Below are 15,941 nucleotides of genomic sequence, written 5' to 3' on the forward strand. Positions count from 1 at the left end.
ATAGTGTAGGATTAAAAGGGCCATTTAGTCATCATGGAGGAAATTGGAGTACCTTCCCGTGTGGATTTCAGAGTCTCTTAGCTCAAAATCTGCCCTAGAATCCTTAGATGACGTTTTGTGCACAGGTACTCCAGGGAAGACCTCAGCAGAATGTGACGTGTGAATTTTGAATATGTAATTGGGCTGGTTTACTTGAAAGACTCTGAGAGTGGCATCAATTGAATCTTTAGCAAGCGAGTGTGTTCATCCTGTTTTCTTTTTGTTCCCACAGCGGATTTTGTCCCAGGAGGTGATCTCTTTGTTTGTGTTGATCCTCCAGCTGGAGTCCTTATGAAAATCTTTAAAGCTGCACCAGCTGGCTGCTGAACATCTCTTTCACATGCTCACATAGCTTGGTTTAGTGTTGATGTTAATTAAGTGTTATCCATGTATGGACACACATGTCAAATTCATCTTACATAAAAATGACTGCTTTTCTGTTGCGCTGCAGAAAATACTCTCTGCTTGTGCACAGCGCCTCCTGTTGGACACAAAGAAAAGGATGCTCAGGCAAAGGTAAGTTCACTTGACACGGAGAGCCAGTCAGGCGACATGGGATTCAAACACTGGCTTAATTTTTGTGTTAGTGATTAAAAAAATAATAATGTGATTTTTAGCTTGGCACAACATACAAAATTGACAAAAAGGCTTTGGGACTCAATCAATACCAAAATCAATATAATCATACCCATTCCCAATACATTAACATGTTTAAAAAATATATAATAGATTTTTGATGAAACAAAAACATAAAAAAAAAAAGTTTAACTTTAATAGTGTCACACATCAGAAATAGTATAGTGGGAAAATGCAAATACAAAAATAAAAACGGCAAGCAGCGGTGAATGTGCCCTCATCGCACACCCTTTTCTATGGTTCTTGAAATGATCATCAAACTTTGACGCCATGACTGCCCACATTAGACGTATTTAACGTCAGGAATAGTGGTACCTCTAAGTTTGAACTCAATTCGTTCCTTTAAAGTGTTCAAAGTCCAAATTGTTCAACCTCCGAAACATTTTTTCTTATAGGAAATAATGTAATTAATCCCTTCCCAAGCTCTAAAAACAGAAATTTCCTGTTTTAATTTATATTTATGTAAAAAAAACAAAAACAAAACATGTCCACCTTGTACAGTAATTAAAAAAATAAAAATACTTTAATGCTGTGTTAATGCTTGCATGCTTTAGTTCAGTGCTGAGTTAGTGTATTTTACATTGGGCATATTGTTAGACTACTAAAAAGTCCTAGCGTCAGGCACGTTGTTGAACAGCTAAAGGGGTCCTGGATCCAGTATTTACGGAAGTAGTTACCATAGTTACAACGGCGCGATAATTTCCTTCCTAAATCCACTGTGATTGGCAGCACTGTACGTTTTTCTTTTCTGCCACCAGCATTGCTGTCTTTCTTTGGGCCCATGTCGAAAAAGATTGTCGTTGAAAAATCAAAATGCACTCACGAACGTACGGAGCACCTTCGGGAGTATTCACCCGCTCTGACTGGAAATGAGCAGCGCTTCAACTCTACTACCACAGCGTGAGCATTCGGCATCGCTCGGCTTCACTCGGCTACCCGATCAAGGTACGTTCGGCTTTGGTTGTTTTGCTTGGGTGTTCAAAATCCGAGAATGAGGTCAAACTTCCAGGCATTTTTTACTCAGATTTTCTGGTCGAAGTCCGATTTGTACGAGTTCCGAGACGTTTGAAATCCGAAGTTCCACTGTACCTACTTTCAAATGGGGATGATTTGGGCAAATTTGTGGAGTGGTGCAGCTGACATCTTTTAGTTCTCAACAATAGCAAAAGTAAGGCGCTATTTGTGAACTTTAGAGTGACAAGGACCACCGTTTAGCCCAAAATACATTAAAAGCCTGAGTGGAATAGAAACAGAAATGCAAAATTTCTTTAGAACCTGCCGCAATGTCCCTTTTTACAACTCGACACAAAGTGTCTCTTTTAGTGTCGAAAAGTGATATTTGCATAAAATGTAGCATCCAACTTTTATGATGAATAAAGTTCTTTTTAGAACACAGTTGCTGTCTGTGCATTATTAGACAAAAATATTTGGCAACAAAGATGGAGTTTCACTTGCCGCCACTGCCCTCGTTGCTCAACGCCAGTTCCGAGCTACTTCTTATGAATCTTTTAAGACTATCTGTGATCGGAGCAGTGAAAGCTAGCTAATTTTGTCCAGCAGACTGTTTCACAGTTGTGGGTTGTAAAACTGTAACTCACCATGACTGTGTGTCCTGACTTACGGAATGACTAAAAGGCCGGGGCCGGAGGACCTGAGAGCAGTTATGGGTTCATAGGATAAAAGCAACTCTGAAAGATAAGAGGGCCGAAGGCCATTAAGACACTTGAAAAAATGTAAGAGAATCTAAAAATTGATCCTGAAATCTCACGGGGAGCCATTGCATTGATTTTAAAATTGGTTTAATATGCTCTTACCTTCCGGTCTTCGTCAGGACAGGTGCTGCAGAGTTTTGCAATATTAAAGCTGAAATACTATTTTTGGGAAGACCAGAAAGCAGGTCATTACAATAATCAATGTAATTGGTGAGAAAAGCACACATTAGTCTCAGTGTTGGCCTGAGAAAGATTGGGGAGTGTTGTTTAACTGATAATAGAAACACAATTTTTTTTATATTTTTGTGTCAAGTAGAAGTGAACTCATAGGCCATAATAATACACAAGTTTTTTCCCCTGTGAGGAAGGATTACAGTTAATCAGATTATTTCTTTGTTTCTTTTTCCTTTCTTTCTTTTTTTCCATCCATCTCTCCACCAGTCTCTCTCTCTTTCTCTCTCCCTCTCTCTGGGAGGTTGTGTTCAGGACCATTGAAATACAAATATTTCCACCAGGATACACAGACTTCTTTTGTGGCGAGTTTTCCGGCATATTGAGGACCCCCGCCCCGTATATCTTTAGTGGAACAAATAATAAAAACAGAGACCGTAAAAGTACTTTGAACATGAAACTTTTGTATGTATATTAATTTCTGTTATTATCTTCTGAAGAAGAAATCTAAGCTGACCAGTCAGTATTCAACGCACCTCTTACACTAGCACGTATTAAGTCCCTGGATGCACTGTAACAGCTAAACATGGCTAATTAATGTAATAGTAATTACAGGCCGGTACCTCGTTCTTAACATTCTGAGTGTGGGCCGAACACCCATAAACCTACGATAAATTTACGTTCCATGTTCTTTATTAGTCCCACATGGGGAATTTTCCTTCAACTACGCTGAGGTTATGTACCAGGTTGAAGATAAAATTACAGCCGACTTGTCTTTTTTCATTGTCATGTTGAGCTGGAGGGCATGACCTGCTGTGCCTCGCCAGTCTGGATGCTCTCTAGTAATTAAAGACATGTGCTGCGACAGCTCACATGCAAACTCAAGTCCTTGCTAGGTCAACTTGTGTCAGATTGCCCAGCATGGGTTATAGTTCAGGTAGAGGATTATCTGCAAATCACATGATTTATATATTCACCAGTAATTGGTTGGGAGAATCTCTGTGAATGTTCATAACTCGTGCTTCTATGCGGGCGTATTAATGAGAGCAACAATGCTGCCTGAAAGTGTTAGCATAGCTGTAGCGCAACTTCCTCTAGTGGTCCTACTTACACACAGCGATTTCTAACATTTAAACCCATTTTTAAAACGTGCCCAACACAGCTCACCACACACCTCAACCATGCCAGGTGTCTGTGGTAGTACCAGGACTGACCTGTGAGAGGCAGCATTTTGCTAAAGGATATCCCGGCTTACAGAAACTACAAAGAAGAAAGAGTATTTTTTTCAAGGAAGACAAAGAAGCTAGGCTAAAGCTTATCTGGAAGTGGTCACCAAAATGAACTGCTGACTCTTGACCTGAAAAAGCTTCTCATCGATGTTGTGCAATTCACATGTGTAAAGGCTGGTGGTCATTGTTTTCCACATTACATTGCACATTGTGACACCATATACATTAAAAATGGGAAGGAAAGCACTGCACTCCTTTATTGGAACTAAGCCCAGTCACTTGTTCATATATGTTGACGACATGGGTTAAGGTCATCCTCTGAAGTAGATTTGTTTACTGTGGACCGAAACATCCGTTTTGCTCTGGAATACATCAAAGACAATACATTTGCAGCCAGGGAAGGAAGGAAACCTAACCTACCCCCACAGACCAGTACCTTCCCATAACCCACTGGAAGACAAACTTGGGGGTGTCAGAACCATCAAGGACAGAACATAGAAGATCCTTCTACTAACAATGTGAGACAGAAGAAGCGTGCACACATCATCAAGCCTCTTATTAACTGTGGGTATCCAGACTGGGCCTTACAGTACTCAAATCTAGCAGGAGAAATCTTTAGAAGCAAACTCAGTAATGTTGTTTATGCAGCGCAGTGATCTCTACAGCGGAGAGACTAAGCAGCTACTCTATTAAAAGTATATGGCAGTACATCAGCGAGCAGCTTCTACAGGTCCAGACTCAGGAGTTCCTGCAAATCTCAAAAAGAATGGACTTTCCCTTGAGGACAATGATGTCCAAATTTTGGACAGAATGAACTGTTGTTTTGAAAGAGGTGTAAAATAAGTCATTAATGTTAAACTAGTCAAGCCGTCTAATCAGAGGAGTAAGTTTGAGGCATAACTTATCATCTGTTTGTAGCAATGAAATCCCTCCCCCCCAAAGATTGTGTCATTCCACCGGAAGGGTGACCCCAACGAGTTGTTTTGCCACTAGATGAGTAAACGGCTGGTTGGCAGTGATCGTTTTTCGTCACAAAATTTTTTTCCAGGCGAAAATGAAATGAAAACTAAAATAGAAGTCATTCATTGAGACGAAAACTATAACTAAAATTGACTAAAACGAAAATGAAAACAACACAGTGACGAAAATTCACACAATCCAATCAGAAGAAAAACGCGGGTGGGAGAAAAGAACCACTCAGAAACTGTTCTGTGTTAACTGGACTTTATTTAATGTTCAAACATTTTTACATTCATTGTGCTGCTGTAAGATTGATCTCAAGCAATTATGCACTTTTTTTTTTATTTAGGTGAAAATTAAGTTGGCGGCACGGTGGGTGACTGGTTAGCACATCCGCCTCCCAGTGCAAAGGACGTGAGATCGAGTCCGGGCTTCGGCCTTCCTGGGTGGAGTTTGCAAGTTCTCCCCGTGCTTGCGTGGGTTTCCTCCGGGTACTCCGGTTTCCTCCCACATTCCAAAGACACTCCAAATTGTCCATAGGTGTGATTGTGAGTGTGGTTGTTCGTCTCTGTGTGCCCTGCGATTGGCTGGCAACCAGTTCAGGGTGTACCCCGCCTACTGCCGAAGCCAGCTGGGATAGGCTCCAGCACCCCCGCGACCCTTGTGAGGAAAAACAGTTAAGAAAATGGATGGATGAAAATTAAGTTATATTATTGTCAGTTCAACATGTTTCATTGAAACTATTAATAGACACCATTTTATTAAATGTGTTTTGCGTGTTCAACTACAGTCACAAATAGGTGTGTTATCATTTTCTGTATAAAAGTTGAAATGTATGCAAATGTATGAAATTATATCAAATATCGACTAAATTGTCAATTTAGACTACTAAAATTGCTCTTTTTTTCGTCGATTAAAATTGCTTTTTATTTTCGTTGATTAAAATTGGATTAAAACTAAAATACCATCAAATGACTAAATTAGGACTAAAACGTTATTTAATTTTAGTCAAAAGACTATAAACTATTACTTGTCAAAATTAACACTGCTGGTTGGTATGCAGGGTGTTTGCTTACATACATAGAGAGACTTCAAACCTAAAAAAAACTGAAATGAAGGAATCCATTTTGGATTAAAGGTAAAACATTTTTTTTATATATATATCCAAAAAGTCCAGTTGTGCAGTCTTTGTGGATTTTAAGATGCAGAGTATATTTTTTTGTGCTGTAGCGTTTCAAAGGATTGATGTGTACTTCCATATTTAAGTTAAATCCCCACTTCAGAGAAAATAATGTAAGAAAAACAAAGAAAAACAGTATTCTGTTTGAGATTTATTGCAAGACAGCAATATTATGCAATACTGTATTTTTATTTGGTAAGATTTAACGTTAGGCGTTGAGAAACGTTCATTAGTTTTTTTTTTTGCATTCTTTATTTAAATTATAAGGTGCAATACCGTCAATACACCTAGAGAGGGCAGCATGCACCCATGGAGGAGTTCTTTTGGCAGCGTTTCCATTCTTCTTCTGTGACGAAATAACTGAAAAACACACACTGTTATGCTGTTACAAAAGCCTTTACTTATCCAATGACCCTTTAATAACAAATGGGAAGTCTATAATAAAGGAATGTTTTTTTCCATATAGCTCTAAAAACCTAAATCAACATCCCCCATTCAATTTGATAACAGTTATTACATGTCAAACATGTATTATGTGTAATGAACTGGCTTGTCAAAATGTAATTAAAAGGCCTTTTGCAGAATGTGACAGGCAGTGGACAAAATAATCCTGCAGCTGCAATATAGAGGAATGGAGAGTTCTTTGTGTGCGATGAAAGATTCAAATGAAAAAAGTGTGTGTGTGTGTGTGTGTGTGTGTGTGTGTGTGTTGGGGAGCCACTTCATTTTCATCATCATGCTTTCAATTAATAATTGCATGTCATTCATTCATCTATGAAATGGGATGCACAAAGGGCCCCTTATACATGGCACAGTTTAGTGTGCTGTGCAGTGTGTAATTGGGAGCCAAATATGGAACTTCTTGCCTACTCTTCCGTCATTGGTGCGGTACCTCTAGGGTGGAGCTACACCTGAATAGCCACATGCTCGCACAAACGTTAGCTTAGGGGTGACTGATTTATAAATATCCCAGTTCAGTATGTGCCTTAACACAAAACATGCACTTTATTTTTAAAACAAAGCGTAAAGGGAATTATTGTGCTCTACACACACACACACATCAAAAGGGAACTCAACCCCCCAAAATTCTTTACAATATGTTGTATGCGCCCCAGGGGTGGCCATTTTGTCACTTGCTGTCGACTGAAAATGACCTCACAGTTGCTCAGAGCACGGCTTGCCTGCTTTCTGAGTTACGTAATGTGACGTTCGCAAGCTGAGCTGTGATTGGTGGCATCAAGGTGGCCGCTAACCGATATTTGGAGCCGATATTCACTTTCACTGAAACGGAAATTGGCATCAAAATTTGAAGTGTCTTAAATGTAAAATTTTCAAAAATGTTGGTTTTAATTTCAAACAAAAACAGAAGGTGCAGAGAGTTTCCAGGTTTAGCAGCATCTTTTATAAATAATGAAAATTTAAAGGAATATTTCCCTGAAATTAGCAGTTTTAAATGAATCTATTATCTATCGGCTGTCAGATGTTTTAAAAAGGCAGATGCTCATATTGTTCGAAATGCAGACTAAAGGCCCAGACGATGATCCGTCTAGTCCTAATTAAGTACTTGCTTGTGCATTTGCTTATTCTCATTTTTATGATGGCTAACTACTTTAAACAAACCTCAAAGAAAAGTAAATAGATAAAATGCCATGGAGGTCTCGTGGGCGTTGAGTTTGCCACCTGATTCCAAGCCGTCCACATATTTTTACAACCTTTTGGCAATTAGACTAAAACCATCCCCCGTTGTACTCATACCATCGTGACCTCTGAGGACGCATTCACACCAGAGAACAAGAATCTACTTTAAAAATGAATAAGGCCTGACAACACGGTCGTCGCTATTTCAACGGCCGGCGTGTCCTATGTGACTCATCAGCTGGGCTGTAAATCAGGCGAGGAAGAGCCTCCAGGGATTGTGTTGCTCCAAAGCTCTTTCAAAGCACTTTTATATGGAGCGTCAATAGGCAAACACTTTGCAATAACACTTATTGGCACCGCGGCGCTGGAATAAGATGGATTGTTCACATGAAAATCAACAGGCGAGCTATTGCAGCCGGGATTGTTGTCTCCATCATCGCGTATGTGTGTGTGTGTGCGTGCGTGTGTGTGTTTGTATGAGGGCAAAGTCAGAGAGCTGTGTGAGCCATCATGGGTTATATTTAATCCAGCCTCCCCGCTCTTCTTTGGGATAATAACTTTTTTTTTTTTCCCCCTCACGCTCCATTCCAGGGCTTGTCTGTCATCTTGACACGGCAATATCTTCCAACTCCACTGTTTCATAGTCACTTTCATTTATTTCCAAATACCATTTCACACCCTGCTGGCTTTAACTAGGTATCACACCAGGAGAGGGCTGCAGATTCAATTGAGACAACAACATTGCTGCCCCCCCTCGTCCCCTCTTACCCCCAAAAATGAGTGAATATTGTAAGTGGCAGACTTTATAAAAATGCATTTCTTTTGCTCCATTTTCTTGGCAAGAATGTGTGTTTGTCATGCCCTCTTGAATTCAAATAGGGTGTATACAGTTGATAACATTTATAGCCTTTATTTGGGGTTTATCTCGTTCTTGAATTCTGCTTGTGTATATTTCAAACCAAGGATGCTTTTAGACAATAAACATGGTCTAAATACATTTTGTCTATTATCAATATTATTTTTTAATATGACAGCCAACACAATTTTTGCTTCTGTCATTATATAAAATATGTCCACCAGTATTTTAATTTTTTTGCCTGTTATTTATTTCCATTTTTCCATTTTATTTCTGACCTCATGGCTTACGATAAAAATATATTACTCTAAGCACACAACTGCAAAAATCTGTAAGTTAATTGCACGTCACGGTAATAGCCTTAGAGAATGTGGCCAATTATACTTATTTTAAAATTGATTTATAGGCACCGTTTTTGAAACCCAAGGACACAGTAAAAAAAACAACAACAACAAAAAACATTAAAACGCAAATAAACCATGATACAATACAGTACAGTGAAGGAATAAAGTTGAAATTCAAGTTGTGAAAATAGTAAATGAGCCAACACTGTGCCGATTACTAATAAAGTTCCTCGAAATAAAAAAACTAATTGTTACCAAAGTCTTTTTTTTTTCCGGATTATTTGGCCTTTTTGTGCTTCTTCTCATTTAGTTGTACTGCCGAGTTTTATATTCCATTGTTGTTAACACTTTAATGCTTTAATAAAAGGTTGAATTCAGCATAGAGAAGTGCAGCTCTATTTCAAGGTAATAAAATGTGCCACAACAACACCCCCTAACATTCTTTCAGCCGGTTGCCAGCCAACCCCGCAGCCCATTTTCTCACATAGCTCCCAAAATGTCAAGTATCTACTTCAACAACACTTTTGGAGGTTTAGCTACATTGTACATAGTTGTTAATACTTGCTGTTTTTGCTCCAATGAATTCCAGATTGGCTTTGAACATGTTGTAATAGATTCATTTTTTCTGGTCCAAATCACAATTGGGATATTTAGGTAACTCAATAAAATATCTAGACTATCTATCAAGCAGGCTATAAGCAAATAGCAGAGCGCATTTTATAGCTGGGCATACGCTGTCGGGCAGTCAGAAGCAGTTTACGCTAATAATAGGGTACCTGATCTGCAGAACTTATGTTTCCTTTAACTCATCAAACACACCAAAACAACATATCTCAACTGCTACAATTGCTGGTTGGCTGTTTTCATCAAAATACCCATCGATCAAGAATTTGTAGATATTTATATAGCTTATTTTTTGCCATGGTGAAACTCATCCCACATACTGCTGAGCCAATGACTAGTCCGACTTTTGTTAAAACGACACTTACTTGTACATATAAAAAATCCAAAATGTCACCCTTTTTTTTTTATTACACATTGATAACTTAATTTCCCCCCCTTGTCAATGCCTTCTGAAAAGTGTCTTCATATAGATACAGAGAATGAATGTGGCACACGAGTCTCAGAGTTACCATGGTTAGCTAAAAGCGTTCTGTGCGATGTTGCTAATAAACCTTAAAAGCATCAGTGTCCAATTGTGTCTGACTGCGCGCTACAATATTAACTCCCCACCAAAAACTGTTGTGTGGCATTTGTGTCATCTCTTCTTATGTTACAGTACATTAGATGCAAGTTTAAAATGAACTATACAGACGCTCCCCACCTTACGAACGAGTTACGTTCCGGATGATCGTTCGTAAGTTGCTTCAGTGCTATATTTTGTATTATAATTCATGTTTAAAGCCTATATAAGTATATTGAAGGTTTATATAAGTATGTTTAAGGCTTGTACAAGTAACCTGCATTGGTTTGTACTGAAAAAAACTTAATAAAATGGAGAGAATACGTACAGTACTGTACTGTACTACGTATGTTAGAGAGAGAGAGCGAGAGACACACACCGTATGTACATGTACGTAATAAGATAAATAAAATGAAGTTTAACTTACTTTTGGAAGATGTACTCGATGCTTAAGGAGATGATGGAGGAGGAGGAAGAGGAGGATTTTATATCATGAGAGATTCTTCGTCGTCGCTGGAATCGGCTTCAAAAGTTATTTCCTGCTTCATGGGGACCGGCGTTTTCTTCCTCCTCCTCCTCCTCGCCACGTTGCTCAGCCTCCAATGAGCTCTCACAGCGCCAATCGTCGGTATTAGCGGCGGAAAGAAGCACTACGCGCAATACAAAATCTAACTTACAGCATTTCTTTCCAAACATTTTTCGACATACTGTACCCGCAGAAATGTTCGTATGTACCGTTGTTCGCAACTCGAATGTTCGTAAGTAGGGGAGCGTCTGTACAAACTTTGTCGGACTTTAGCTGCACATTATTGCATTTTCTTAGCGCACATTATTTCAGTAGCTTTAGTGAGACACTGTCATATGAAGTTACTCACAGAAAAAAGGGTTTTGTACACCCGGGTAATAAGATGAAAACAGTGCTAGTGGGTAGTTGCTTATTTAGTTCTAGCACAGCAAAAAATGTAATTCAGCTAGCTAACAATATTGAATGCTGTGCTGTTAGCTTAAGCTTATCTATGTTAACACTGGAACTTATATTTCGGCTAACTCTCAAATGGCGGTCCTTGAGCTAGCTTAGCTGTCAGTTGATGGGCGGAGGAAATTTGTTTGTGTGTGTTATGGTGGTGGTGGGGTGTTTATTATGAATATTTTCAGAGTTTGCAATTTGAGAAAATTCCAATTGGCTCGCTCAAAGACTCTCTGTCAAAAAAAATATGTTCTTGGCTGTTCACACTTTATGGTGGGCATTCCACTTCCAGAAAACAAACTGTTCATGTACAACCTTTTAAAAATTCAGGTTTAAATAATTTGTTCCTTTTTAAGTGGAACATCTAGTTCCAGTCAAATCATGGCTCTGAATTAGTAGAAATTTATAACCAGGACGTCCAAAATACTAAAGCACCTGTCCAACACAAAGTTGGGCACATTTGGAGCAACCAGCAAGATGTGCAACTTTCAGATGACCTGTTAACTTCATACATGTTCGATCTGGGCACATGCTAACCGTAGTTACGTCGCTGTTATGCCACCAAGGGGTCAACTTCATTCATAAGACCTGACCTGATGGAGGTCAACTGACCTGCACCAGGTCCCTTTTGGAATCATTACAATATCAGCTAAAAGATACGTGGTTGATTTGGTCGACACCCGAGTTGAGATTGTTGAGTTCCCACATAGTCGAATGAACCTGACCAAGAGGGAATAAAATATCGTCAGGCTTATTTCTATTGCACTCGCATATCATCTCCCATATATGAAAACCTGCATATCATTTTATTTGTCCCGCAGCTGACATTCTTCCCCAGATGTTAATAAAACAAAAAGTGCCATTTGCGATATAAAATCACAGCCAGAACTGGGATGAATTAAATTTTTCCTGGGAGTCACAATGCAATTTTGCTTAGAGACGCTCACACTGCAGCAGCGAAAGTCAACAAACGTGAACATTTTGTCATGTATTTATTCTTCTCCAGTAATTGCCTCGCTAACACCCTCGGGGGGCCTCCATATGGAGCGCCGTGCCTGCCGCCATGCCAGTAGGTGATCCCGCCCGTGGCTTGGTGGGTGAGCGTGGCGTCGGCGTCCCCGCTGCCTCGGCGGTTGACATATCCGAGCTGTTTATTAAGAGGATGACAACTCTATCAAGCTCCATAAGCGGGCCCTCGTGCACAGGAGTTCTTTTGTTACTTTCAGGGAGGGTGTCATCAATCTTGCTGCCATGCTGCTCTCTTGAGCTGTTGATGGCAAACACGATTCCTCTCTTTCTGCCTGGCCTCTCTCGCCTGCTGAGGGTAGCGGGGGGGGGTGGGATCTGGGAGATAGGCGGACTTTCCCCGAGAGCGCCTTTTCTTGACAGGCGACAGAGCGGACCGCTCGGACACCGGCGGTGGATATACGGGCCCGTGTAATGAAAAGACGCTGACAGGACCTGCTTGCTCTGTAATGAAAGTAGCTGTGAATGGATGCACACATCCTTTGACGCCTTTTGTCTCCTTTCCTGTTCCCACAGCATCCATCTCAGTCGTTTTTACCCCCAAAAGAAGGTGCGGAAGACACATTCCAGTGCAATATAACGTTTGAACATTTACATGTGAGGGCATGTGGTGTGACTTTTTTTAATGAAACAGCTACATTGACGTTGCACCTGCAATTTCTAAATGAAATCTCTGCCTCTGCGGTTCAAACTTGTCGCCTCTGCTGCCACTCAACATTCAGCGTGGCTCGCAGAGATGGACTATGATGTATGTACTCGCTTCGGCTGAGGTCACACACTCCATAAACGTCTGAGACAAGCCTGATATTTTAATCTCTTTTTAGTGAGGGGTTGTTGGGCCTTTGCCCAATCAATACAGAATGATAGCTTTGCCAAGAGAGCTCACTGGTGCTCTTCGGTGTTTGGTATGAGAGCAGAGGCCTGCAAAAACCAACGCTGTAATCGGTCGGCCATACATTGAAAAAAAAAAATAAAAAATCTGCCATTATGTTATTATAACTTAAAGCTGCACTTTGTAACAATTTGCCCCAAAATATCTTTACAGTAACTTTATTATTATTATTATTATTTTTACTATTTGTGACTGAACATTTTTTTAATCAGTAAATTAAAACCTTAGCTGTTCATAATGTGAACTCCTACAAGACTCTGGCCAGGATTCGGGTTCAAATTTCCTGCCCTCTGTCTGCGGATGTGATGTCGTGTGCGCATTGTGTATGTGAAGAAGGGAAAATGCAGTTTCATTTTTCAGCCACAAGTGGCAGTAGCGATTTGAAATTCCTTTTCTGCATTACACACATCAATGCATGTTTTCAATTGTTAACGTGTGTTCATATGTTTAAAGGTGAATAACACTTTGAGGTGAGTTGTTCGGTGGAGCACCTCATCCACACAAACACTCATGTTAAAAAGCGTAGCCAGACACTATAGGAGAAACAATGCAGCTTTAATGGCGACTCGTTTTCAATTGACAAGATTCAATAACTCACTCAGTCTTCCTGATATTGGCTGTTAAATTTTTATTCTCTTCCTTTCTCACCAATGTCGCCATTTAGGAGCGGCACACCATCGTAACGGCCATACAGACTCCATACATCCCCTCATAGGACCCCGTAGCTGTCCAGCAACATGCCTGACTTAAAACACATGAATAAGCACTAAACCCGGGGTTTGCAAACTGCGGCTCTGGAGCCCCATGTGACTCTTTAGTCCCTCTATAATGGCTGTCCTCTCAAAAAATGAGTAGTAAATTAATATTTTTGTGCATATTTTTTTTAAATGTTTCTGATCAAATATTCTTTACATGAATTAATGATTAAATACAAATCACTAACTAAATATTCAAATGTCCAAATGTTTAAGTTGACAGAAACAAAGAGATGAAAGGTAAATGAAAATTGCCCAAAAATGTCCAAAAAGTGACGGTAAAATGTCCAAAAAGGAAGAGGAAAAGCAGATAATTGCAATAAATTGTCCATGAAATTGCTTTTTTATTTTTTAAAAAAAAAAGGCAGAAAAGAAAACATTCAAAAAGTATCTATGAATTGCCCAAAAACTAAAGAAGAATTCAAAGAAATTACCATAAGATGTCAACAAAATTGCCAAAAATGTCAGAAAAAGTATAGCAAAAAAAAGCAGAAAAGAATGTCAAAAATAGCCATAAAATACCAAAAGAAGAGAGGCAGAAAATCTAAGTTTAAAAATGGATAAGAAAATGAATTGGATGTAGCATATTTTTGTGTTCTGGTGCAGCTCTAATAAGCTATTGGGTCCTCAGTACATTAGACTAATGCTAACACACAGTTCCGTTCATCAAATGTTCAAATGTTTCATGACTCCATACAGATTTTATGTTATTTACTTGGCTAAAAATGGCTCTTTTGACAGTAAAGATTGCTGACCCCTGAACTAATGCCTGCATACAATTGTCAATGAAACGAGAGCCTGTGACGGAGGGAGAGAGTCCGTCAGTACTGACCCGGCTAGTAACCATTCTAGTGACGGACGAAAACCCACTTTCGTTGGTGCATGGTCCGTCAATTAAAAAAAAAAAGTCTCTCCATAAGTCTGTGTCCATAAGTATGACTACACTTTGCTATTACACCCATAGGCAGTAAAAACTGAAGGAAATGTGGCGTTACCTCTGCAGCTTTAACTCTTCTGGGAAGAATTGCTACAAGATTGTGGAGTGTCTCTGTGGGAATTTGCAATGTCAGAGGTCACTGAAGTTGAACCTGTGGTAGGGTTTCATTGCTGACAATCTCCATCCTAGTGAATCCTAAATGTGTTTGATGGGGTTGAGTTGAGGTGACTAGTTCAAGAATATCTTTAGGGAACTTTCCCCAAACTGTTCCCACTAACTTGTAAGCTATTAATTTTCCAAAATTTCCATATCAAGCTTGGTCCTCACGTACGATTTCAACAAAATGACCTTTTTGTTTTTTTGTTTAAGACCCCACACATTACAAGGGGGAAAACATCAGCATGTGTATTCTTGCTGCTCTTCTAGTGTGTCATGTACTTTAGATGACCAATACAGCACAGCGCACACATAACAACCATATCTCCATCGACAATCGCAAGTCTCCTCCCCCAAACCAGATGTTTGTCATAGCACTCACTCAGAACCCAGACTGACCTATGAGAGGCAAAACGGTGCCAAAGGCATCCAGACTGCCAGAAATTTTAAAGGAGAAAACGCAGTAGTAGAGGAGGAATGAAAAGAAGCTAGGCTAGCTGTTAGCTTATTTGAAAACTACAATGTGGTCGTAAACTCTTCTTCTTGTCATTTTTATTGTGGTGAATGACTTGTGAAACACGTTCTGCACAACCAGTTGTCGTTTCCTGATGGACTATTGTTCAGTTTCACGTCAGAATTATGGAGTCTGTGGCCGGCCACTGTTGATATTGACCATGAGTGTTTTTCTAGGGCAAGGGTCTGCAATTTGCGGCTCTGGAGCCACATGTGACTCTTTAGTCCTTCTCCAATGGCTTCCTGTGGATCTTTGAAAAAAATAAAATAAATGTAGTACTGTAATTAATATTTTTTAAAATATTTATTTTTATTTTTTAGATAAAATATTCTTTAAATGATTTAATTACTACCCCAAAATTAATACCATATAGTCATTAAATATTCAAAAACGGTCAGTTTCCACATTTTTAAGTAGATAAAAACATGTCCAAAAAGTGACCATAAAATGTGCAAAAAGGAAGTAGAAAAGCAGAAAATTAGCATAAAGTATCCATGAAATTGGCAAAAATATCTGAGAATTGACTTTAAAAAAGGCAGAAAAGAAAATGTAAAATAGTAACCCTGAAATGAAATAGAAACTTGACAGAAAGGCAGAAAAGTCTAAAATGTGTGAAAAGGGAAGTATGAAAAATTTCAAAATGGTAGAAGAAAATTAATTGGATGCGGCATATTTTTGTGTTCTGGTGCAGCTCTCATTAGCTCTTGGGCCCTCAGTACATTCAGTACAACACTAACGCACTGTTC

At 39.3% G+C, this 15,941-nt stretch overlaps 1 protein-coding gene across 1 annotated transcript in view; it reads left to right on the forward strand.

The window, feature by feature from the left end:
• Positions 1 to 1,385: 1,385 nt before the first annotated feature.
• Positions 1,386 to 15,941, forward strand: part of LOC144042758 (pre-B-cell leukemia transcription factor 1) — a 152,268-nt gene continuing 137,712 nt past the window's right edge. Inside the window, exon 1 of the mRNA XM_077555691.1 lies at positions 1,386 to 1,620. The gene's annotated coding sequence lies outside the window, so the exon portion shown is untranslated. The remainder of the gene's footprint in view (positions 1,621 to 15,941) is intronic.

Source organism: Vanacampus margaritifer, chromosome 2, assembly GCF_051991255.1.
Source record: "Vanacampus margaritifer isolate UIUO_Vmar chromosome 2, RoL_Vmar_1.0, whole genome shotgun sequence".
NCBI classification, from domain to species: domain Eukaryota; kingdom Metazoa; phylum Chordata; class Actinopteri; order Syngnathiformes; family Syngnathidae; genus Vanacampus; species Vanacampus margaritifer.